At 45.9% G+C, this 26,087-nt stretch overlaps 1 protein-coding gene and 1 long non-coding RNA gene across 6 annotated transcripts in view; one reads left to right on the top strand and one right to left on the bottom strand.

Moving 5' to 3' along the window:
* The window catches only part of LOC137525070 (uncharacterized), an 88,490-nt gene extending 62,560 nt beyond the window's left edge, over positions 1 to 25,930 (bottom strand). Inside the window, exon 1 of the long non-coding RNA XR_011022856.1 lies at positions 25,612 to 25,930. This is a non-coding gene — a long non-coding RNA (uncharacterized lncRNA). The remainder of the gene's footprint in view (positions 1 to 25,611) is intronic.
* Positions 1 to 26,087, top strand: part of LYPD6B (LY6/PLAUR domain containing 6B) — a 103,183-nt gene that overhangs the window by 10,990 nt on the left and 66,106 nt on the right. For 2 of the 5 annotated variants that reach the window (XR_011022855.1, XM_068245841.1), the window contains exons 1-2: positions 8,338 to 8,469; positions 14,713 to 14,819. The exons of 2 other annotated variants lie outside the window; for them this stretch is intronic. The gene's annotated coding sequence lies outside the window, so the exon portion shown is untranslated. Of the gene's footprint in view, positions 1 to 8,337; positions 8,470 to 14,712; positions 14,820 to 26,087 lie in introns of those variants that run through there. One more of the 5 variants, XM_068245843.1, reaches the window with a different exon arrangement.

Below are 26,087 nucleotides of genomic sequence, written 5' to 3'. Positions count from 1 at the left end.
TCTGACACAGGAGACCAGGGTTCGAATCTCGGCTCTGCCTGTTCAGTAAGCCAGCACTAATTCAGTAGGAGACCTTTGGCAAGTCTCCCTTACACTGCTACTGCCAATAGAGCGCGCCCTAGTGGCTGCTGCTCTGGCGCTTTGAGTCCGCAAGGAGAAAAACGCAATATAAATGTTATTTGTCTTGTCTTGTCTCAATGCGGGAAAGGTAGCATTTTGCTGCATATGCGTTTTTGCGTTTTCTCTGCGTTTGCGTTTTTGTTCCACACGTGCTTTTTTACTTCTGTTTTCTGTGCGTTTTAATGCATTTGCAGTTTGCATATATAAATCACATATGAGTTTTGTATGCATTTGCATGCGTTTTTTATGCATTGTATGCAAATCACTAGAAACTCAAATGAAAGCCGAAATACATGAAATTATTATTATTTTTTTTAACGCATAAAAAATACTAGAACGCAATTCCTCTGCATCACCATTGATTTTCATTATGTGCGTTTTAGATGCGTTTTGGGAAAAACATGCAGCAAGACCAGCGTTTTTAAAAACGCACATTGCAGAACGCAAACATATGCGTTTTTTCATGCGGCCCATTGACTTGCATCTGCATGACAATCTCATGGAGCTCAACGTCCACCCAACTCTCCGTCGCTGGATCTCAGACTTTCTCTCGAACAGGTCCCAGGTCGTCAAGCTGGGCGATATCTCCTCCAGTCCCAGAGTGACCAACATAGGAGCCCCCCAGGGCTGTGTCCTGTCACCATTCCTGTTCTCTCTATACACCAATAACTGCACATCCACTGCAAACTCCGTCAAAGTAATCAAATTTGCGGACGACACTACAATTGTTGGCCTTGTCAGTAAGGGTGACGAGCAGGCCTACCGACAGGAGGTAGACAGAGTCTGCAATTGGTGCAGAGAGAATAGGCTAGTCCTAAACACAGCCAAAACAGTTGAGATGGTCATTGACTTCAGAAAGCATGCCACAAACCCACTCCCAATCTATATCGACGGAACTGAAGTCACAAGGGTATCTAGCGTCCGCCTCCTGGGCACAACGATCTCTGATGACCTGACCTGGAGGGCAAACACCATCTCAACTCAGAAGAAGGCGCAGCAAAGACTCTTTTTTCTACGCCAACTAAAGAAGTTTGGTATGGCTCAGGAACTTCTGAGATCCTTCTACTCTGCCACCATTGAGTCGGTCCTTTGCTCATCCATCCTGGTCTGGTACGCTAGCTCCTCCGCTAGCGACAGATACAAAATTCAGAGGGTCATCAACTCAGCGGAGAAAATAATTGGAAAACCTCTTCCCCCCTTAGACCTCATCCATAACACTAGACTACTTTCCAGAGCAACGAAAATCGCTGGGGACCTCTCCCACCCGGGCCACAGCCTTTTCAGTCGACACAAATCGGGCCGGAGGTTTCGGTCCATCCGGTCCAAGACCTCAAGACGCAGGAACACTTTTTTTTCCCACGGCAGTCAGACTCTTGAACTCTGCCCTCTCTACAAATGCTTCCCCCTGTAGCCGTCTACGAACTGTTATCTGACCGTGTTTGTTGCTGCCCCTGATCACTGTTCTCTGCTAGAGCGTATAGTAATACTACTGTTGTTGAAATTCTGTATCGTGTTGCTGACTCTGTAAACCTGTGTTGTCTTACTTCCAATGTCGTGTTATGTGTTTGTTACTCTATTATGCCATAATCTCTGTGCCAAATCCAATTCCGGGCACGGCCCAGCCGTGCTTGGCGAAATAAAGCGATTCTGATTCTGATTATGTGCATTTTACGCAACGCTGGCGTTTCTGCCTAGTGTGTTCCTAATCACAAACACTGGTCCACATGACAGCCCAGGGGCCCCAGGTCTCTCTCACTCACTGGGGCCCCCAAACCACCATGCGACACCTAGAGGGAAGTTTGGGCAAGCCCTGGACCTCTCACCTCCAGGGAACTCACCCCACCACCTCTAAACTGAATGCCAACTGCAACAAACTGTTTGCCCGCACTTCCCTCTAGGTGTCGCATGGTGGTTTGGGGGCCCCAGTGAGTGAGAGAGACCTGGGGCCCCTGGGCTGTCATGTGGACCAGTGTTTGTGATTTTAAATTTATTTTTTGCAGCTTCTAGGATGCGGTTGACAGGTGAGTGGTTAGGGAGGGGACCGTGTGGGAGATGTGCCTACACGGGGCGTCCCTGTAAACGACGCAATTCATGATTGCGTCCAACCGAAGCCTCCCACCTGAATGCTAATCTATATAATTCCTGCTAGGTATGGTACAGCAGGCAAAGGGTGTATGACAGTGCACCTGATTGGCTGACTAGCGTCTGCTGGCCAGATAGAGGCAGGATATTGCTCTGACTGGAAGTTAGCAATTGTGTTTGTTGCAGTTGGCATTCAGTTTAGAGGTGGTGGGGTGAGTTCCCTGGAGGTGAGAGGTCCAGGGTTTTCCCGCACTTCCCTCTAGGTGTCGCATGGTGGTTTGGGGGCCCCAGTGAGTGAGAGAGACCTGGGGCCCCTGGGCTGTCATGTGGACTAGTGTGTTCCTACCCGGGATAAGGGCCAGAGAGAGAGAAATAAGAAAAGACTCCTCATAATTTTGCACTATCCAGAAGGAAATGTTCCGATTTTTTACTCTACAGTTGGTCTTTATGGACCAATTTGTAAACTGAACATAGGAAAGTACATTTTAAACGCAAAACAAAAAAAGAGGTCATTTAGTAAACGGAGGGATTTCCACATTATACATTTTATAACCGTGGAAACAAGTGCTGTTTGTGAGGTGTTTGCCCAGTCGGGCCTTGTTTGCGGAGTGACCAGACCGACACATCACAATACTGGTGTCTACAAACATTCGCCGCTGTTTTCCGCAAGCTCTCGGCGCCAGGAGTGTAATAAGGCATTCAATAAGTAACAAATGTGGAAAAACAGCAATAAAAGAAGCAAATAAACATTATTGATGAGGTGTTTTCTCAGCATAAGAACACAAATCCTCCCACGGAACAAAGTCGGCTCACAAAGTAGACTGAGGCTTGTTTGGTATAAGGGAGGGTCAGGGACAAAGACAAAGTTACATCATCGCAGAAAGTCCTGCGGTGCTGTGTCAGCTTGTCAGATGACTATTAACCCCTCGTGGTGCAGCGTGACTCCTCTGTATACCTACTCCAGCCTATTCACAGCAATACGGGAGATGACTATTAACCCCTGCGTGCTGCACTGTGACTCCTCTGTACACCTCCTGCAGCCTATTCACAGCAATACGAGGAGTGAACATCTAATGCAGCTGTTTCTGAGAGTATTGTCAGATCTGACAAGATTAGCTGTTTGCTTGTTTCTGGTGTTAAGACTCATACACACGTACCAACAATCTGTCCAACTATCTTCTAAACTTGTCTGTTGGACAATAGTCAGGCATGTGTACGGCTGACAATCAGATGACCAACCGATAACAGGTTGTTTGCCAGATCCAACTGGTGGATCAATCTGCACATTTATCTGGCAGGTTGTAATGTGTGTAATAGTCTTTTTGAACAACTTTGTCGTTTTTGAATGCGGACATGTTGTGCAGTTTGTCATTTATCTTGCACGCATGGATCCGAGATAAACTTTTACTCATTGCATTCTTGTGTTCCTTTCCTATTGTTTATAGGGCATTCCTCAAGCCAAATACGTTTTTGTTTTAATACTCTAATTCCCTATAAACTAAACAAGCATCGCCCCCAGATTTTCTGAGTGCCTTGGCATTTTCAGACAGTAGCAAGGGCTTATGGGAGCTCAGTCTGGGCAGGAGGAGGGGGAGGTGTTACTAGCCAGAGATTACAGAGGCAGAGGGGAGGAGGGGGAATTAGGTTTTCACAGGCTGAGGGCTAGAGATGCAGATAAGCTTGCCTGTGTGTAATGTTTACAAACAGAACATGGCTGCTGTCATTGAATCACAGGAAGAAATAATCATATTCTGTTGAAGCTGTTTGTAGCTAGATTGGCTGTGTAAACTATCTAAACTTTAGATAAGATATATAGACAAGTTACTTGTTGTTATAGTTAGTTTTTCATCTCGGACCCGCTTTAAGTGAATTGGTTGTTTAGTTGGTTGGTGTGTGTGTACGTACTTGCCAGGTAAACAACTTGTTGTGTGGTTGGTCATGTCGTGCGGTTGGTATTAATTTGGACATGTGTATTAGCCTTTATTCAGACACTACTGCTGCCAAATAGATCAGCAGGGCTGCCGGGCAACTGTTGTTGTTTTGAAAGGAAATGAATATGGCAGCCTCCATATTCTTCTCACTTCAGGTTTCCCTTTAGGCCTGGTTCACACTAGATGGATCCAAAACTGGTCCTCTGAAACAGGTGTGTTTTTTATTTGGCATCAGTTTTTGATCCGCTCTGTTAGCCCGCAGACAATGTGATGCGTCCCTCGCTCTGTAATTATTGCAGCCTCCCCAAACTTACGCTCTGGCCAAGCGCGGGCGAGAGGAGAGGATTGCTGGCAGGCTTGACAGGCGCTTTTAATTTCTTCACACTGTAAGTGTAATTTTAATGCGTGTCTATACCAAGTAAAAAAGTTTATTGCACCAGCGTAGCGCTCCTGTTTTCTTGTACTTTCTAATAGAACTGCTGGCACCACCCAGCCTGTGGAGCAGCACCCATCCTAATTTAAAACACCCCATCAGTTGAAGACTGCGCAGGGATTTTTCTTTTGTCCCCAAACTTACGATCTGTTCTGTGGAACATGCTAAACGGATCCGTTTTAACGGAGTAATGTGAACAGATCCATTGGTTAGCATTCGAACCGTTTGCATCCATTGGGATCTGTTCTGGTACAGTCCGCTAAACCGTTTTTCCTTGACATTGTAAAACGGCCTTAACTTTGGGAGAGGCGAGCATCAGGATCGTCCAGAGCCTCCGCACGTCCTTCTGAAGACCCCTCCTGGACACCGGGACCCCCTGGAACCCCCTGGAACTTGGCAGCCATGCTCCCGTACATTACCAAGGGTGGGTGCACTGCACAGTAGTACAAACCCACTGGTGGAAAAGGCGGAGCCCAGTTGGGCCCATGCTACTGTGTGGGCATAAGCCGTTGACAAGAGCTTGTTTTTCAGAAGACACCGGGCTGAAATGGCCCAGTGGAGGATGGGGGAGGCTTCTCTCTGTTGAGTACCCATTTGGGGAACTGCTTTTTGCTATAGCTACACTCCCATTACCCATACACGGTACAATTGTTATCCTTTTTCTTTCGATCAGAGAAATTCAGTCGATTATTCTGTTTTGGCTGAATAGTTTTTAAAATTATTTTCGATGTCCCATACACAAAAGATCGATTTTTAAAAAAAAAAAAAAAATTCTAAAAATCTGAGAAAAACTATAGAATGTGAAGGAAAGTTGTTTTTTTTGATCTAATAGTGTTTTCTTTTGCAGCCTATCATACGCTATACAATTCCACAAGCAATTGCTCAGATTTTTCCAACATGTCTGATCAGATTTTTATCGAAAAAACTGAATAATCACTTTTTTTTTTCTAGATCTAAAAAAAGAGATTCTTTTTTATTTTGATTCTCTACTCGATCGTTTTGGTTAAGGGCCCTTTCGCACCAGAGGAATTTTTCGGCGTTTTAACGCCACAGCCGAAGTTGGCGTTTTCCAAGGTAAAATGAAAGTCCATAGACTTTCATTTTACCTTTCACATCTAACTCGGCGTTTTGGAGCGTTGCGTTTCAGCGCTCCCAGGAGCTTTTTCAGGGCTGTTTACAGCCGAAGTTGGCTGTTGGCGTTTCAATGATAGTCAATGGAAAACGCCAACTTCAGCGTTTTCAACGCGTTTTACAGCTGACTTGTTCACTTATTTTTATAGAAGAAAAAAAAAGGACGTTTTCATATGAGATGTAGAACGCTTTGAAAGCGCTTTGAAAACGCTATGTATTGGCGTTAAGCAAAAGGCTGAGTTTCAGCCTTTTCTACCGCAGCCTCTAGTGTGAAAGAGCAAATGGGAAAATCGAACGTTGTAATTGTACCACCATAAAAAGGCAAACTGATGCGTGGTCGACCGGGACAGGAAATGAGGGGAGACTCTGGAAGAGCCTGCTCTTAAAAGACACCCGAGGCAAAAATAAACAAATGAAATAAACGATTGTATCTATCTTCGTTCTCCTAAAAATGACTTTTTAAGCTATTCCACGGTTTTATTATATGTTTGAATCTATTTTTTAAGTTTTGACTGTTTTGTTTTTGCTCAATGCCACATTCATTGAAGTATGCCAGAGCTAAAATCTATGAACTATTGACCCTTTTTATCTCTTTCCTGCTCGCAGAAGCCATTTTTTGCTAGGAAAGTGTTTTATAGATGGAATTTACTTGTGAGTGAGAGTCACACTGTAGTCACTTCCTGTCAGCCACTTACATAACTGATATTTAACTCATTTATGCAGAGAAAGGAAAAAAAGGAACACAGCCTAGTTATTTGAGTGCTTGGCACTGTACATACCCATGTCTATCTCATCATGTCACATGTCACCTCGGGTATCCTTTAAGGTGGCCACTAACGATCCATTTTCTAGTGAAAAATCATTAGAGCGATCAGATAATGATTGGAAGTGAAATATCGTAATACATCGTTCGCTACACCATCAACGAACCAATCTTTGCTTCCTATTTATTACAGCCGACAAGAAAATCCAAATTTTGGTTAAACGAAAATCCAATCGGAGGACTGTTTTTGTAATCGTACGTAATTGTGCCCATCAACGGAGATTATTTACAACCAATCCAATCGCATCCAATCAGAATTATCTGATCACTCGAACGATTTTTCGTTATAAATTGAACCATTAGTGGCCACCTTTAGGTTCGCACATTCAGAAATGATTGGCCTAATTCTCTCTGACGGTCGGCACTTAGGCTGTATGGCGGCAGCTGAGGCTCTCGCACCACTGAAGGTCTTACGGTTCCTCTTTGAGTTGTCAGGTCTCTACATTTTGCCATCCCTATTGTGGCGAGCTTGCTTGGCATCGTGTACGACCACAGTGGCAGGCTGGGTGTCAGAAGCTAGAGCGCTGATGCATTCGGGGGGCATCCACTGTCACACTCGCAATTACCGTCATTATGCACACATTATGTACGCTCATTTCTAGCCGGGGAGCGGAGAGTGACTGGAATAAGAATAGGCCACTTATTGTACCTCCAGCTCTGTACTCTGCGAGCTGCTAAGTGCCCATTCTCAGGAGCATTCATACACATTCCCAAGGCACAAAAATAAAAAGGATAAAAGTTTTTTTTCTTTTATTTGGTTAAGTGTCCAAGCTGCCCGAGTTCCCTGGAGGTTCTTATGTCGCACTCGCCCCGTTCAGGGCAATAATTACACAGGGCATCCTGATCAGTCAAGAGACCCAGTATTGTTGCAAGATTTAGCAGCTGTCGAGGTTTTCAGGAGAAAATGTACAGTACAGACAGTCTCCTGCTTACAAACATCTCGAGTTGTATTGTTTTATCCTAATTTACCGCAGAGTAACACAACGACAATGCAAGGCAATGTGGCCTGGCACACTTAACGCTTTGCCCTGGATGTGCCTGATCAGCCACCGCAAAGTCAACAGCGTGTTACCGCTGGACTTTCGCTGTGATGAAGTTGTGCCGGAAGTAATGTAAGTCAGGGATTGTCAAGCGACACAGAAATGTCCAGCTATGCAGGGATTTTAAGTATGTTGACGGCGGCGCGCATGCACGGAACAATGGAAATAGGATGGGGATAACCGGGGATGCCAGTGACTTACCTCCTGTCCAACAGGAAGTATGTCACCCGGTGAGGGACCTGCATGGGTGTGGCCCTATGCATGGGATCCTTGCGCTGCACTCTGCCTCAGGGTCATAAGAATTGTGTGGTGCGATGCAAAGGGAGGGGAGGGGGAGAGAATCGCACCACAAACGCAATGGCCAGGTGTAAAACCGGCCTCAGAGATAGAATTGGCTTCATGTACATAATATATATTTTTATTACATATTTTTGCATGGGGACGCAAAAGCAAGGCAGTAAATGATCCTGAAAGCGGCCACACTAATCCAACATCTCCCGGATACTAAAATAGTTTAAAGAGGAACGGTCACGAAAATCTTGAAATTTAAAACACATGCAAATAAAAATTACATTTCTCCTAGAGTAAAATGAGCCATAAATTACTTTTCTCCTATGTTGCTGTCACTTACAGTAGGTAGTAGAAATCTGACATTACTGACAGATTGTGGACTAGCCCATCTTCTCATAGGGGGGTTCTCAGGGCTTTCTTTATTTTTAAAAGCTCTTAGTGAATGGCAGTTGCTCCGTCCAACTGCCAAATCAGTGTGCAGGGAGTCTGGCCAGCATCTTTGTATAAATCTTTTTCAGGGAATGTCTTTATAAAGAATAAAGGCCATGCTGAGGATCGCCTATGGAGAGATGGACTAGCCCAAAACCTGTTGGTAATGTCAGATTTCTACTGCTTACTGTAAGTGACAGTAACATAGGAGAAAAGTCATTTATGACTCATTTTCTATTCCGCCACCACAGAATCTATCCTCTGCTCCTCTGTAATTGTCTGGTATGCGGCCGCAAAGGCCAGCGACAAACAGAAACTGCAGAGAGTCATAACTGACGCAGAGAAGATCATCGGCTCTCCTCTTCCTCCTCTTGATCTCCTCCACTCTTCTAGGATGAGAAAGAGGGCAACCATGATCTCCCGCGACCCCTCCCACCCAGGCAGCCACTACTTCAGGCTCCTCCCATTGGGACGCCTCTACAGGACTTTACCATCCAAAACTACTAGGCGGAAGAACACCTTCTTCCCCCAGGCTGTTCGGCTACTGAACTCTAACCTTCCCCGGCCCGGCCTGAATCTCTAACTGCCAGGTCGGTCAGCCGATTCCTGCCTCTGCCTGCCCAGGTTCTTTATCCGTAAAGGGACTGTGGACGTTTTAGTGCACCTTATTATTACCTGACTGCCCTGCACAGCAGTGAAATGGCCACTACGGTCCTGACCACTGCATTTCTATCTTTGTATTTGTATTTGTATGCGTTTTGCGTCTGTCCTTCTTTGTCTGTCTTTACACTGCCTATGCCATGTGTACCACAAATAATTCCGATTACAGCTCTTGCTGTACTTGGCGAAATAAAACTGATTCTGATTCTGATTTTACTCTGGAAGAAATTTACTTCTTATGTGTATGCGCTTTAAATTTTAAGATTTTCGCGGATCAGTGAAAAATGGCGCACAGCGCCTATGCATACAATTGGCGCCCCATTAAAAAGATACGCTTATCGCTATTTATCGTTAGTGCTGCATAATAATGGCACACAGTGAAAAAAGAAGAAAAACGGCACACACTAATGTTAATTATCAATAGCGCCGTTCATTTGCCAAACAGCGGACGTCATTGCGCACAGTAACATTATTTATCAATAGTGCCCTACATAAGCCAAACTGCAGACGTTATTTAACTGCAAAACGGTGAATGGATTTAATGTAATACTGTCAAGGTTAGGGTTAGGCACCACCGGAAAGGCGGGGGGGTCTTAGGGTTAGGCACCACCAGAGGGGTGGTTAGGGTTAGGCACCACCAGGGGGGTGGTTAGGGTTAGGCACCACCAGGGGGGTGGTTAGGGTTAGGCACCACCAGGGGGGTGGTTAGGGTTAGGCACCACCAGGGGGGTGGTTAGGGTTAGGCACCACCAGGGGGGTCTTAGGGTTAGGCACCACCAGGGGGGTGGTTAGGGTTAGGCACCACCAGGGCAGTCTTAGGGTTGGGCACCACCAGGGGGGTGCTTAGGGTTGGGCACCACCAGGGGGGTGGTTAGGGTTAGGCACCACCAGGGCAGTCTTAGGGTTGGGCACCACCAGGGGGTGCTTAGGGTTGGGCACCATAAAGGGGGGTGCTTAGGGTTGGGCACCACCAGGGGGGTCCTAGGGTTGGGCACCACCAGGGGGGGTCTTAGGGTTGGGCACCATCAGGGGGGGTCTTAGGGTTAGGCACCACCAGGGGGGTGGTTAGGGTTAGGCACCACCAGGGGGGTGGTTAGGGTTAGGCACCACCAGGGGGGTTTATGGGTTAGGGGTAGGTACAGAGAGGGTTCTGTGTGTTAACGCTAAATAACGATAAGGCCTTAACGCTATATAAAAATAAGGCTTTAACGTTAAATAGCGATAAGCGACAAACGGAATAGCGGCAACACCGTGCGCCATTATTCTCAGGCGCCATTTTCAGATGGATCCGATTTTCGCGATGGTTCCTCTTTAAGGATTCCTCTTACAATATATGGTAAATCGCTTTAATTATTTTATTTTTCTCCTCTGGAGGTGTCTGAGTTTCCAGGAACATTCTAAGACACATTCAGCATCTGTTCCTATCACGGAGATAAAGAGTTATTGAACAACTAGCAGACACAAGCCCGTTTAAAAACAGGCTCTAGGTCTGTGTTTCTTGCTGCTCCTGGTGCATGTTACTGCGCACTCACACCCTGGCCCCGTCCTCCTGTCTGTCTGAGGCTAGGTCCATGCTGTGCACATGCGCAGTAGCAAAAAGCATGGACCCAGCCAGGGCTGTGGAGTTGGAGTCGGAGTCGAGGAGTCTGAGTTGGGGCAATTTTGGGCACCCGGAGTCGGTCGTTGATTTCATAAACTGAGGAGTCTGAGTCGGATGATTTTTGTACAAAATCCACAGCCCTGTTCAGTATTAGACTAAGGAGTTGGAGTTGAGGAGTCGGAGCCATTTTGGGTACCTGGAGTCGAAGTTGGAGTCTGAGTCGTTGTTTCAGAAACTGAGGAGTCGGAGTTGGAAGATTTTTGTACCGACTCCACAGCCCTGGACCCAGCTACACAGGGACAGCGTGATGCAGGGACACGGGTTTTATTATAGAGGATGCACCAGAGATGAATCATGTGCAGCTTCCTCCAGGGTGGGAATAAAACACCTGAGCCCCCTGTGGCGATCCCCAGTGTAGGAAGTGCGCCTTCTCATCTTCTCAGCACTTTCTTTTTATTATTGGTGTCTTTTTACCTGCAGTATCCCCCCTCCCTCCCTTACCGCTTGTGGTATCTTCCGTTATCGCTTGCTGTGGAGTTGGCCGCTCCCACATAAAGTGAACCTCCGGACTAAAAATGGACTCAGCAGCACTGAAAAGGCTTGGTGTTTCTTTAGCAGTTTCACAGCATCAGAACTTTGTTTCTCTTATACAAGCCTCATTTTTAGCTGCACAGAAGAAAACTGCCCGGGCTTTTTTCCCCTGATGCTGTGCAAAGCCTGATGGGATTTCTGATTTTGTTGTTCTCGTTCTGCTGTTTTGGTGCAATTTTTTTTTTTTTTTTTTTTTTTTTTTTTTTTTACATTTTGAATTTGACATTTGAAGCCTAGCGTGTGCAGCTGGGAGGGGTAATCAGGACACAGGACAGTTGGAACTGTGTCTCCTGCTCCTTGTCACCTCCTTCCAACCAAAAAGATGGCTGCCCCCATGACAAAGATGGCAGCCCCCATGAATCACAAACATTTGCTTGTTCTTTTAAAACCGGGTGGGTAAGAGATTATATTACCTATCTATTCTAATTAACATAACTAATGTAACTTGATGACAGTATGTTTGTTTAGGCTGAAGTTCCCCTTTAACTTATCTGTATGTTTTTAGGATGTGGAGGAAATCCATACAGACAAAGGGAGAACATACAAACTTCTTGCAGATGTTGACCTGGCTGGGATTCGAACCGGGGACCCAGCACTGCAAGACGAGAGTGCTAAACACTACGCCACCGTGTTACCCACGGTGACTCCCATATGATCTTTCCTATCCCATCCCATGAGTTAACAGAGCCATGGCAAGTGAGAATCCCAGCATTATGGGAAATAAATGTATGGGGAGCTGTGCACTCTCTCCTCAAAGCCTATTTTTTAGATAAACTTGATTATCAATTTAAAGGGGAACTTCAGCCTAAACAAACATACTGTCATCAAGTTACATTAGTTATGTTAATTAGAATAGATAGGTAATATAATCTCTTACCCACCCGGTTTTAAAAGAACAGGCAAATGTTTGTGATTCATGGGGGCTGCCATCTTTTTGGTTGAAAGGAGGTGACAAGGAGCAGGAGACACAGTTCCAATTATCCTGTGTCCTGATTACCCCTCCCAGCTGCACACGCTAGGCTTCAAATATCAAATTCAAAATGTAAAAAAAAAAAAAAGAATTGCACCAAAACAGCAGAACGAGAACAACAAAATCAGAAATCCCATCAGGCTTTGCACAGCATCAGGGGAAAAAAGCCCGGGCAGTTTTCTTCTGTGCAGCTAAAAATGAGGCTTGTATAAGAGAAACAAAGTTCTGATGCTGTGAAACTGTTAAAGAAACACAAAGCCTTTTCAGTGCTGCTGAGTCCATTTTTAGTCCGGAGGTTCACTTTAATTTAGTCTAATTCCCCCTCATCTGTGACTAATCACAAATGTAATGTAATCTCTCAGCTGTGTCAGCTGGCTGCCTTGGGAGAGCAGCTAATTTGCAAACACAGGATGTTAACCCTATGCCTGCTTCCATGAAAGCAGGAAGTTGACAAACTGCAAATTTATTGCAGGATTTGAATCAGGTGTAACCAAGAAATGATTTTCTTTAAAGGTGCTGTTGCTTACCCTTTAGAGCAGAGAGGAAGGTCTGAGTTCAGGTCCGCTTTAAAACAAAAGGCTTTCTGTCAAGGGAAATTTCTCAAAGCGCTCCAGAAGCCATTACTAGACTCCCAGCAAACATTTCTCCTTGTTTATGATTTGTGTACCTGTGATTCCCTTTATTGGTGGAGCAGTCTGTCATGTTGCTTCAGTTACAGTCTGTGTCTCAGCCACATGCTTTGTTGTTTTATGTGATTTTGAGAGGGAAAACCTTTTAACTTCTGAAGGTGTTGAAATGAAAACAAAAGATGCAGGGAGACTTCAAATAGCTGACAGGCTGCCTTGTGTGTGTGTATGTGTGTGTGTGGAGTTGGGACAATGAGACACAAAGCACAGTGACGGTTTATATGCCTGCCTCTTATGCTGGGAATATACAGGGCTGTGGAGTCGGTACAAAAATCTTCCAAATCCTCAGTTTATGAAACCATGACTCCGACTCCAACTCCGGGTACTCAAAATAGCTCCGACTCAGACTCCTCGACTCCGACTCCTTAGTCTACTACTTAACAGGGCTGTGGATTTTGTACAAAAATCATCCGACTCCGAACTCCTGACTCCGATTCCTCAGTTTATGAAATCAACGACTCCGACTCCAACTCTGGGGTGCCCAAAATTGTCCCGACTCCTCGACTCCGACTCCACAGCCCTAGGAATATATGCCAGCCAGCAGACTTGCGGTGCAGTTCGATGGGGGTTTGTAGGTGGATGGAGGGCAAAATATAGGGCGCCAGGACATCTGTGCCTATAGGCTCCTGTGAGGTAAATCCGGGCCTGGTGGTAGGTGTGGATGGGGCTCTTTATCTTCTCAGATGGTAAAGCTGTCCCTTCTTCCTGGCAAAAAGCCTCCAGTTCTAACGCTTTACACATTCATTTTTACTCTGTGTGAAGTGTACATTTCATATGTACGTATTTTCAGTTTTACTATTTTTCTCGATAGCTGTACGTTAATGAGGAACTGTAAGAAAAAAAGCCCCAGCCCCTGGGGGGGGTACTTACCACAGGAGGCATATGAGAGGAATCGCCGCCGGGAGACTTGGGCGCAGGATACAGCCGGTATGGCTTATCCTGCTCCTGCACAAGTTCCCGGTGGCGTTAAATACTATTCCCCCTCTAGGTCCACGTGGATAGTGGGGAATGAAATAATTTGGGTTCCAGCAATTCCTAGAGGCCGAATTATAGTGTTTTATAAGTAAATCCAGACGGCGCTGAAGTTACTCGCTGTGCGCCGCTACGGCCATAATTCCTATTACGGTCTATGGTGGCGCCGACTGCGCCCAAGTCTCCTGCGCTGGATTGGAAGTGTTCGCTCGGGAGGGGTAAGCTTCTGGATCCTAATGAGGCTTCCCCCGTTCTCTTCACTCTCCAGGATCCAGCGCTGGCCGCGCCCAAAAATTCAGCCGACAAGGTTGTTGGCTGTGGCGCCGGCGCAGTAGCACCTGTAATATTTACCTTTGCAGCTCCAGTGCAGTAAAGCTTTTCCAATGGGCTCAGGCAGAAATAGCTGAGTCCAATCAGATCCGCTCTACTGCACAGGCACGAGTCGCCCACGCAGTAGGGTGGACTCCATCGGGCTCAGCTATGTCCACCAGAGCCCATCGGAAAGCCGCTATTGCGTCTGCGCTGAAGCCGGGAAGGTAAATATTTACATCGCCGCTGTTCAGGGGCTGCCAGCGCTGGATCCGGAGGGTGAGGAGGATGAGGGAAGCCTCAATAGGATTTAGAGGCTTCCCCCCTCCCGAGGCAAGTAGCCCCCCAACCCAGGAGAACTTTACTTTTTTTTACAGATTCTCTTTAAGGCAAGGGACACACGTGTCTATTTTCATGCGCATGTTCTGCACAGACAAACTGACATCCTGCAGGATAATACTGCACATTTTGTCATTTTTCTCTATCAAATAATTGGCTGCTGTGAAAAAAATGTGTGCATTTTTTTACATACAAAAACGCCTAGAGCTCAGTGCAGATAGTGTCCTAGCCTAGGTAATTATTTTATTTCGACACATGGATGAAATTAGCATGTTTTATGTATACTGTTTCTTTATTGATTTTAGGCACTATATATATTCCCCCGATGAAGCAGACATCAGCTTGCGAAACACGTTGCCAGACTAGTGCTGTTTAAAACATATGGATTGTATACTGTTGTGATTCTTCCAAGGTGATGTATCTCACACTCCTTTTAAAATGTTTATTTAATCAATTCATTTTGCACACCTCCAAGGTTGCAGTTTTATTGAAAAGATAAGTCACTGTCAGTAAATGAATCAACTGGTATTTATGTGGGTTATACTGTTTGTATTCTGCTATTGATTCCTGCTAATGTGTTTTCATATACCTGTCCAAATATCGGCTGAGTAATAAATTCCTCTGCACTGTGTCACTGTATGATGGCCGAGGTTCCCATGATCCCCTGCTGGGCTGTCTGCTCCCGCCATTTTCTCTTGGCTGCCTTCCATGTTTGCTGTGTCAGGCGGTATCTGGGTTATTCACGCTTGGAATAGTTATGTGAAGCCCATTCAGTGGTTTTCTCTCACCCACCTTCCAGTATTTACATGTCCCTCAGTCATAAATACATTCCGCCTCTTGCCTGCTTCTGTTCGGTCAGCAGTTACTCCTCTAAGGAATTGCCTGATATGATTGGCTTGCCAGTCGGACATGTTATCGATCTTCACTTTGTTTTGGTCTTCTTGAAGAGGAACTTTAACCAAGGATTGATCTACATTCCAATCAGTAGCTGACACCCCCTTTCCCACAAATTGATCATCAGGGGGCTCTGTATGGCTGATATTGTAGGGAAACCCCTCCCACAGTGTGATGTCAGGACCATGAAAGGGGGGGGGGGGGGGGGGAGATACGCTAGGAAGGTATGGAATTTAAAGTGTTTCTGAATTCAGAACTTCCCCTCTGCTCTAAAAGAAAAGCAGCAGCATAATAACCTTTCAAGAATAGCATTTCTTTGTTACAGCTGATACAAATCCTGCAATACATCTGCAGTGTGTTTATTTCCTGCTTTCATGGAAGCAGACATTAGGTTAACAACATTCTGTGTTTGAAAGTTAGCTGCTCTGCTGAGACAGCCAGCTGACAAAGCTGAAAGATCAAATTACACTTGTGATTAGTCACAGATGAGGGGGAATTAGACAGGCCAAATTCTCTAAATACATACAGGGTGCATTTCTCTGTCTTTTCCTTCTGTCCTGTGCAAGAGTTCAGGTCCACTTTAAAAAAAAAAAAAGATATGGTGTTGGGATGTCATTTGGTTTGGTTCCTTTGAAATGTAAATGAATATAATCCCTCACGCTTACGGGTGTCAGGAATACACCTGTGGTGTCGGTTTCCAAGGCACAAAGGGAAGGCTTCCTCTCCGCTAGGAAAGACCTGGATTATATGTCGAATTTATTGCCCATTGTGATCATCATGAGAAGTGACAGCTCTTAAGTGACACCTGCTCTCCTTCCCATTCTGCACACCTCAGATTCTGACAGTTTAACACCATCTGTCATCTTATGGCAGATTCTTTATTTGTTTATTAAGTAATGGATTGAATTAAAGTATGTCTATCATGACAGACGGGTGAGGGCTGATGTCTCACCTCGCTGTATTATGAGGGCCTACCTGAATCGTACATCCACGTTAGGGTGGCCAAGCATCACTCGATCGGCCATTTTGATTGATAGCTCTTTGATCGAATCTGATCAGAGAGGGTTCTATTGCCTGCCCACACTGCACACCATTAGATTTCAGCATGATATCGGAAATTGTCCTAGCACTGCAGCTGGCGCCTCCCAAGTGTATGTGTACCCACCTCATGTCTGTGGGGATTGTTGAGTGGTCCCTACTTCACCTATACAGCTCCCTGGTGTTTAGCGGTCTCCCTCGCACCCCTAAACAGTTCCCCGGTGTGTAGTGGTCCCCCCTCCCCCCTATACAGTTCCCTGACGTCTAGTGGTCTATCCTCTTTCCCCTATACAGTTTCCTGGTGTTGGGTTGGCCCCCCTTCCTCCCCTATACACTTCCTGGGTGTCTAGTGCCCCCCCTCTCTCCTTTACAGTTCTCTGGTGTCTAGTGGTCCCCCCTTCCACCCCTATACAGTTCCCTGGTGTCTAATGCCTGCTCCCTCCCTTACACAGTTCCCTGGTGTCTAGTGGCCCTCCTTCCTCTTCTAACAGTTATCTCGTGTCTAGTGGTCTCCCCTCCCTCCCCTATACAGTTCCCTGGTGTCTAGTGGCCCTACTTCCTCTTCTAATAGTTATCTCGTGTCTAGTGGTCCCCCCTCCCCCCTATACAGTTCCCTGGCGTCTAGTGGTCTATCCTCTTTCCCCTATACAGTTTCCTGGTGTTCGGTTGGCCCCCTTTCCTCCCCTGTACACTTCCTGGGTGTCTAGTGGCCCCCCTCTCTCCTTTACAGTTCTCTGGTGTCTAGTGGTCCCCCCTCCCACCCCTAGCACAGTTCCCTGATGTCTAGTGGCCATCTTTCCTCTTCTACACAGTTATCTCGTGTCTAGTGGTCTCCCCTCCCTCCCCTATACAGTTCCCTGGTGTCTAATGCCTGCTCCCTCCCTTACACAGTTCCCTGGTGTCTAGTGGCCCTCCTTCCTCTTCTAACAGTTATCTCGTGTCTAGTAGTCTCCCCTCCCTCCCCTATACAGTTCCCTGGTGTCTAATGCCTCCTCCCTCCCTTACACAGTTTCCTGGTGTTTAGTGGTCCATCCTCCCTCCCCTATACAGTTCCCTGGTGTCTAGTGCCCCCCCCCCCCCCCATTCAGTTCCCTGGTGTCTAATGCTTCCTACCTCCCCTATACAGTTCCCTTGTGTCTAATGCTTGCTCCTTCCTCTATACAGTTCCCTGGTGTCTAGTAGTCCATCCTCCTTCCCCTATACAGTTCCCTGGTGTTTAGCGGTCCCCCTCACACCTCTAAACAGTTCCCTGGTGTCTAGTAGTCCCCCTCCCTCCCCCAAATTGCTTCCCTGATGATCTAGGGCTTTACCTCCAATATAGCTTTTCTGTTGGTCCAGAGTAGGAAAACCCCTTGTGGGTCAAATTTGATTGCTCAGTGGGCCAAAATTGGCCTTAGGGATTGAGCTTGACATTTATGCTCTAGAGGGACACGGTGATACATTGATCACCACTAGACTGATTTACAATTGGGAAATGATTACGTTTTTAGCTGGATTGGGCCAATATTTTAGCTGGATTGGGCCAATATACGCTTGGGTCTGCTTTCTGAGACACTCATCTGGATTAGGTATGCAAACAAGGAGTCCTGACCCTCTTGATCTGCGGACTTGATCTGGAGGATCAGCATTACAGCCAGGCAAGGAACAATTCAGACGTCTGACGATAGAATCCTTAAATCGGTCAGTTCCTCTCAGAAGCTCACCATTTCCTTCTTATAACTATTCCTTCCATTTCTGACAAGATTTTGTCAGAACTGAAATATATCAGTTGCTGTCAGTTACAACTGAAAGGACAACTAATGAGCATGGTAACGTCCATGTTTGCGTATGGCTTAAGTGGGCGATATTACTAACAGTGTGCTGCTCAGGAGGCTGTTAAGGGGTAGCGACCATTTTCAAAATGGAGGATGGAGAATATTATTGATCACAGTGGACAAACAGGACGCGGGAGAGGAGAAAGAGATTGAGCAGACTACACAGGAGGAAATTATGGAGTATGTATGTTTATTTTGACTTTTAATGTTCGGTTTGTTTGCTTTAACCGTCCACTTGGTCACTCAAGAAACCTACTGAATGTTGTACCTCAGGGAATCAATTTACCTGCACACGCCTCACTGAAGACCTAAGTTTGACCCTTCTTGCGGCTTGTTACAGTTCCTGACAATGGCATATGTACAATTAGCGGTGGCACACTTAAAAGGGCAACACACGCCAGAGGCATTGTGCAGGGAGGGCGGGCCTCTGAGCCAATGTCATAACTTCAGTTGCTGTTATGTAGTCACATGCAGGTTGTCCTCAGGATATAATAAAAGATCCCCAAACGTGCACCAATTGAATTAAACCAATCATTAAGGTCGTCTGGCTGTGAACAGCTCTGCTGAGCTAATTTTACGATGCAAGTTAATGGGCTTCCCTCATTACAAAACATCTGTCCTGTGTGGCAGATCAGGAAGAGGGGTGTTCTGGGAAATCCCTGGCCGGCCACACAGGTTGCAGTCTGGTAGTACAGTCAACTACAGGTAGACTCAAGCACCCAAACTCGTATTGAAAATATTGATCATGTACCTTGAAGTACAGGTTGAATGATAACTTTAATGTGCAGGTTTGCAATGCCTGTAACATCACTAAGTACCTGGAGGCTGAGCAGAGAAATTCCTGATACCACCCTAACCTCAATAGTCACTCTGTCTCTGTACACGGATCTTTTAGAGGCGAGAAAAAAGACACAGGGACACCGGGAGCCCAATATCGTGTAATATGGTCTGGTCGAGAGCAATAGTGTAAAATGAAGTACAAATATACTCAAGTGTAGGTTGCAAACCAGGCAACCACTGTAACGGGCGTGTTAGGAAATACCGTCCCCACTCGGCCTTTCTGGAAGGTGGGTGTAGTGGTCGCAGCTCCAAAACAAAAAAAGGGGGGGTCTTTTTTTCCAACTGAAGTCAGACGGAGCACCCGTTTCCACTTGTGCGCTGGGAATCACCGCGGAAAAAAATTTGCATGCGGATGTGAATTTTGCATGCGGTTGTATGCGAATTTTCATGCGAATTCACATACGATCGCATGGATGACTATGTATGTGAATTTAACCATGGCAGTGCCTGGGTGCTTTTCCATTGTTTCTATGCGAAATCGTATGCAAATTCGCATGAAAATTTGCATACCAAAACCGCATGCAAATTTCCTATTAAATACATTGTATGCGAATCGCATAGCGGTATGCGAATTCTGATGGCTCTGCCATGCAGATTTTTTTCTGCACAGAAAAACGCAAAGGAATCCTGACAAGTGGAAACAGTCCCATGCACTTGTATTGTCTATGCGAATCTGCATGCAGGAAACTGCATGCAGATTGGCTCTAGTGGAAATGGGCCCTGAGTAAACTCCTCATACTAGGGGAAGGTAGGCGGCGCCCAAGGTATCAGTATTCTGGTAGATAGGTAAGCCAATCTTACCTTATGATGTCGAGTTCAAGTATGCAAGATTTAGTAACACATTTTAATATGCACATCAGACAATGCATTTTGCGGTTACACACAGCTTCATCAGGTCAAAATTCAAGTGCCTTTAAAAAAGATTTGACAAGAGCTCAGACACCAATACACATTTAAAATTATATATCAAAATGATTAGTCATATGCATGTAAAACCTATATCTCAATAAGAAAACACACACGTCACTTTAGAATTAATATTTGAGCCCGCACATATACGTAAGGGTGCCTAGTAGCAAAATGTGAATTTAGGAGAAAGTAACATCTATTTCGATAGTATCTATTTTGGCTATAGATACTATCAAAACCAATGTTACTTTTTGACCTGATGAAGCGGTGTGTAACCGCGAAACGCGTTGTCTGATGTGCATATTAACATTTGTTACTTTTAACTAAAAATCTTGCATACTTGAACTTGACATCATAAGGTAAGATTAGCTTACCTATCTACCAGAATACTGATACCTTGGGTGCCTCCTACCTTCCCCTACCACTCTGTACATGACTTTCTGTCCAGCACTAGAATCACTTCCTTCCATTCATGTGTACAAGACCTCTCACGAGCCTCTTGCCTCCTCTGCAATTCCATTGCAGAACACGTCACTCTCCAACCTTTTTACAATTTTGTCAATCTCTTTGTTGTTGTAGCATCACACTCCTCACCTTTGAGTCATAGGAATTGTGGGGTGGTGGTGGTGGTGGGGGGGAGGGGAGGGTTCATGTTAGTGCTGCTAAACAAACAGCTACTGCCATTCTGCAGTCACGTGACAATCGGTGCAGGGAGAGAGAGAAGATTAACCTGACAGATGCAAGTTACTTTACACTGAAATAATGCCTTGCTTGGCAGATAAAGGGAAAGGCTGTTACTTTTTGGATGACTCCTGTGGATTGTAAGCTCATCTGAGGACAGTCAGTGACAGGATGTGTACTCTGTAAATGCTGTGGCAGAGGTTAGTATCATATGAATACACAATATTACTAGCAGTAACATCCACTTCTGTAAGGTCCGGATTGTATCATTCCTGAAAAAAGTTTTTGAAAGCTTGCAAAAAGCAAAAAAATGAAAAATTACAGTTTGTCATTAAAAAGGAACTGTAGTGAAAATAATGAATACAATTGCTTATATTCTTACAATATGAATGTATACATTATTTATTCAGCATTTGCCCATTCTAAAATCTTTCCTCTCCCTGATTTACATTCTGAAATCTATCACTGGTGGTGACATCTCTAATCCTGCCAGGTGATCTGTATGGAATGTTCGATATTAAGAGTGCTATGCATATAGGGCGATATACTACTTGTTTGGCAGCTGGAAACAGCCGTAATTTCCCACAATACAACAAGGTTCACATACAGCAAACTGTCTGGAGCATGGTCATGCCATCAGGCTGTGGGAGGGGTTTCACCACAATATCAGCCATACAGATGTTCCTGGTGATCTATTAGAGAAAAGGTAAAGCTTTCTCATGGGAACGGAGGTATCAACTACTGATTGGGATGAAGTTCATTCCTTGGTTACAGTTCCTCTTTTAAAGGAGAACTGTAGTGCGAGGGGTATGGAGGCTGCCATATTGATTTCCTTTTAAGCAATACCAGTTGCCTGGCAGCCCTGCTGATCCTCTGCCTCTAATACTTTTAGCCATAGACCCTGAACAAGCATGCAGCAGATCAGGTGTTTCTGACACTTTTGTCAGATCTGACAATATTAGCTGCATGCTTGTTTTTGGTGCGATTCTGCAAGCAGATAGCTCAGCAGGGCTGCCAGGTAACTGGTATTGCTTGAAAGGAAATCAATATGGCAACCTCTATATACCGAACCACTTTAAGTATGTTTTTGGATCTCCTCCACAGCTAATGGTGGGCCGCACCTCATGTACTGCAGGAATGAACTCTGTGAATTTGTTCTATGGGTAACGTGAACTTAAAGTGGACCGATAAGTGCTTTGCTAACTCAGCACTTCAGGTTCACAGTAATGTGTGCGTTCATTCATTCGGTTGTAAGTTGAATGAGGAGTCATGTGAATTGGTTTGAAAGTGTCCTGTTTGAATGTAAAGTGGGGTTCCCACAACTTTTTTGTTTTAATTTCAGTAGTGTAGAAAATGGTAATAACCGATGTTTTGGTGTTTCACTGCTGTCTGTGTCACCACTGGGCATATTTGTCCTCACTTCCTGTCCTTAGTTTTTCTTTGCTACTGTTTCTGTCCCTGTTTGAGAGATGTATCTGGCCAGGAAAAGTGTACATTTAAAAGTACCCCTAGTTAAGTTGGACGTGAGATCTTGCCGGTAGTTTAATATTATAGTTTTACTGATGGGGCCGGTTTCCTCTTAGCCGGCGTGCGCCTTGCAGAATGCATGCCAGTACTTGCAATGTTGCGAGCACGCAGCTGAATTGCTTAGTGGCGCCATGCACAGCTATAGGGTTTCGGACACGTTGCAGAAAACTGCAGCAAACCATCCAGAATCGCACTGAAATGGGATTCGGATGGCAAAGCATTGGAGGGATAGGCAGCGTTTCATCGTCCGACTCGTCTGCAGGGGAAACATTGCAGATTCGGGCCGGATTTGGCCGTAGTGGAAACAGGCCCATAATTTACTATGACCTTAGCTTATCCTCACTTCAACATCCCCCACCCCTCATCTACAACTAACACTACCCTACCTACTCCTAAAGCCCTGTAACGCTTGATTAAAGTCAGCAGAGGTGGCCTAAACCAAACATCAACCTCCACGCTATGTACCCCTAACACTGACCTCCAACCTATCTATGAATTTAACCCAGGCATGGGAAAACTCGGCCCTCCAGCTGTTGGGGAACTACAAGTCCCACAATGCATTTGCCTTTATGAGTCATGACTGTGGCTGTCAGACTCCAGCAATGCATTGTGGGACTTGTAGTTCCTTAACAGCTGGAGGGCCAAGTTTGCCCATGCCTGATTTCTACCTACCTAACCCCTGACACTTCCAAACTCCTGCCCCATGTTCTGGTCATCTCCCGTCTGGACTACTGCAATGCCTTCCTTTCTGGACTTCCTGAAACCAGACTCCACCCTCTGCAATCAGTTATGAATGCAGCTGCCAGGCTCATTCAGGTCTCCCACTGCTTCTCATCAGCTGCCCCTCTTCACAAGTCCCCTCACTGGCTCCCTACCCCCCTCAGAATGAGCCTGCTCTGCCTGTCATACAAATCCATGCATACCTCCTCTTCTTACATCTCCAATATCATACAGAAATACTCCCCAACCTGCCCCCCCCTCGCATTACTTGCTCACTTGCAAGGCTCCAGGACTTCTCCAGAGCAGCCCCTATTCTATGGATCTCCTTTCCCCCATCAGGCTCGACCCCGCCTTCAACTCATTCCAGCAGGCCTTAAAATGCAATGAGCAACGTTTTTATTACTTTTAAAAAAACTAACCTCCCCATAATGGCGGATTGTAATGGTGGAGGCGGGGGGCACCAACACTTACCTACAGGCTGCTGCTCTGGCCCCTATCTTCTCATGCCAACTGCAGCTTCTGCTGGAATTTCTAATTCCTGGCAGGGTCACATGCTTGTACGCCATAATGCATGCTGGGAGATGTGGTCCGGGAGATGCGAGTACATCGCTGTTATGTATATTCCTTGTGACGTGTGCTATTCCTTTCTGTCCAATACGGCATACCGTCCCACCCAAATCTCTTCCATCCGAAAGTACAAGTCTGATGGTATCACTCAGTGGCGGCTCCAGGAATTTTTTTTAGGGGGTGCTATGCAGGTGCTGGACCAATTTCCGGGGGAGCTGACGACCTGCGGCGCGCGAAGCGCGCCGCGCCAAAAATGGGTGTGGCTACAACCTGCGGCGCGCGAAGCGCGCCGCGGCGAAAAAATGGGCGTGGTCATGACCGGGTGAGGGCGGGGCTAACTGTAATTTAACGTGAACCCAGGGTGAGAGTGATATGGTGGCTGCCATATTTATTTCCTTTTAAACAATACTAGTTGCCTGGCAGCCCTGCTGATCTATTTGGCTGTAGTAGTGAACTGAATTACACCAGAAACAAGCCATGCAGCTAATCTTGTCAGTTCTGACAATATTGTCAGAAACCCCTGACCTGCTGCATGCTTGTTCAGGGTCTATGGTTGAAAGAATAAGAGGCAGAGGACCAGCACCGCAGCCAGGCAACTGGTATTGCTTAAAGGGAGATAAATATGGCAGCCTCAATATTATTCTCACCTCGGGTTCCCTTTAAAAGTGCAACGCAAAGACAGAGGGCCCAAGTTTTGGTGACCCTTTTCCCAGAAAATTCACATAATTGTGCAGGTTTTCTCAAGAAAATACACGTAATGTGAGCAGATTTTAACAAAAAACACGTCCAATGACCCCAATATGCACAATCGTTATCAGATATGGCCCCAATATGCACAATCGTTATCAGATATGGCCCCAATATGCACAATCGTTATCAGATATGGCCCCAATATGCACAATCGTTATCAGATATGGCCCCAATATGCACAATCGTTATCAGATATGGCCCCAATATGCACAATCGTTATCAGATATGGCCCCAATATGCACAATCGTTATCAGATATGGCCCCAATATGCACAATCGTTATCAGATATGGCCCCAATATGCACAATCGTTATCAGATATGGCCCCAATATGCACAATCGTTATCAGATATGGCCCCAATATGCACAATCGTTATCAGATATGGCCCCAATATGCACAATCGTTATCAGATATGGCCCCAATATGCACAATCGTTATCAGATATGGCCCCAATATGCACAATCGTTATCAGATATGGCCCCAATATGCACAATCGTTATCAGATATGGCCCCAATATGCACAATCGTTATCAGATATGGCCCCAATATGCACAATCGTTATCAGATATAGCCCCAATATGCACAATCGTTATCAGATATAGCCCCAATATGCACAATCGGTAGCAGATATGACCCCAATATGCACAATCGGTAGCAGATATGACCCCAATATGCACAATCGGTAGCAGATATGGCCCCAATATGCACAATCGGTATCAGATATGGCCCCAATATGCACAATCGGTAGCAGATATGGTCCCAATATGCACAATCGGTAGCAGATATGGTCCCAATATGCAGAATCGGTAGCAGATATGGTCCCAATATGCACAATCGGTAGCAGATATGGTCCCAATATGCAGAATCGGTAGCAGATATGGCCCCAATATGCACAATCGGTAGCAGATATGGCCCCAATATGCACAATCGGTAGCAGATATGACCCCAATATGCACAATCCGTAGCAGAAATGACCCCAATATGCACAATCCGTAGCAGAAATGACCCCAATATGCACAATCGGTAGCAGATATGACCCCAATATGCACAATCGGTAGCAGATATGACCCCAATATGCACAATCGGTAGCAGATATGACCCCAATATGCACAATCGGTAGCAGATATGACCCCAATATGCACAATCGGTAGCAGATATGACCCCAATATGCACAATCGGTAGCAGATATGACCCCAATATGCACAATCGGTAGCAGAAATGACCCCAATATGCACAATCGGTAGCAGAAATGACCCCAATATGCACAATCGGTAGCAGAAATGACCCCAATATGCACAATCGGTAGCAGATATCGCCCCAATATGCACAATCCGTAGCAGATATGACCCCAATATGCACAATCCGTAGCAGATATGACCCCAATATGCACAATCCGTAGCAGATATGACCCCAATATGCACAATCCGCATCACCTGAAAAAGAAAAGAAAAACCCATTTACTCACCTACAGCCAGAAGACCTTCTTTCCCGACCTCCTGTCCCGAGTCCCGACCTCATTGTGGCGCGCAGCGCCCGCGCGCCCACGATCCTCTTCCTTCCCGACGTCACCACGAGACTTCCTGCCTGCATGCAGAGAGCAAGGCTACGGGAAAATGGCCGCCCGAAGTCTGCAGAACAGGGCTCCGGGCGGCCATCTTACCGTAGCCCTGCCTGCTGCTCCGTGCTGCCGGTGTGAACTGACTTGGCGTCTTTTAGACGCCTGAAGTCAGTTCACTCCAGGGGGTGCTTTGGGGGTGCTTGGACAATTCTAGGGGGTGCTCGAGCACCCCCAAGCACCCCCCTGGCGCCGCCCCTGGTATCACTGCACCCCCTCCTCTCTGTCTGCACTTGCTTGTCATTTGTAAAGCTTTTACCATTTACAAGGTAATTGCTTCAGAGGAACACTTAGTCAATGAGGTAAACTCAGGGAGATTATTGGAG

The sequence above is a fragment of the Hyperolius riggenbachi genome, chromosome 7 (assembly GCF_040937935.1).
Source record: "Hyperolius riggenbachi isolate aHypRig1 chromosome 7, aHypRig1.pri, whole genome shotgun sequence".
NCBI lineage: Eukaryota > Metazoa > Chordata > Amphibia > Anura > Hyperoliidae > Hyperolius > Hyperolius riggenbachi.
Note: the sequence above shows the minus strand (reverse complement) of the source record. Positions and strands in the feature narration are given on the sequence as shown.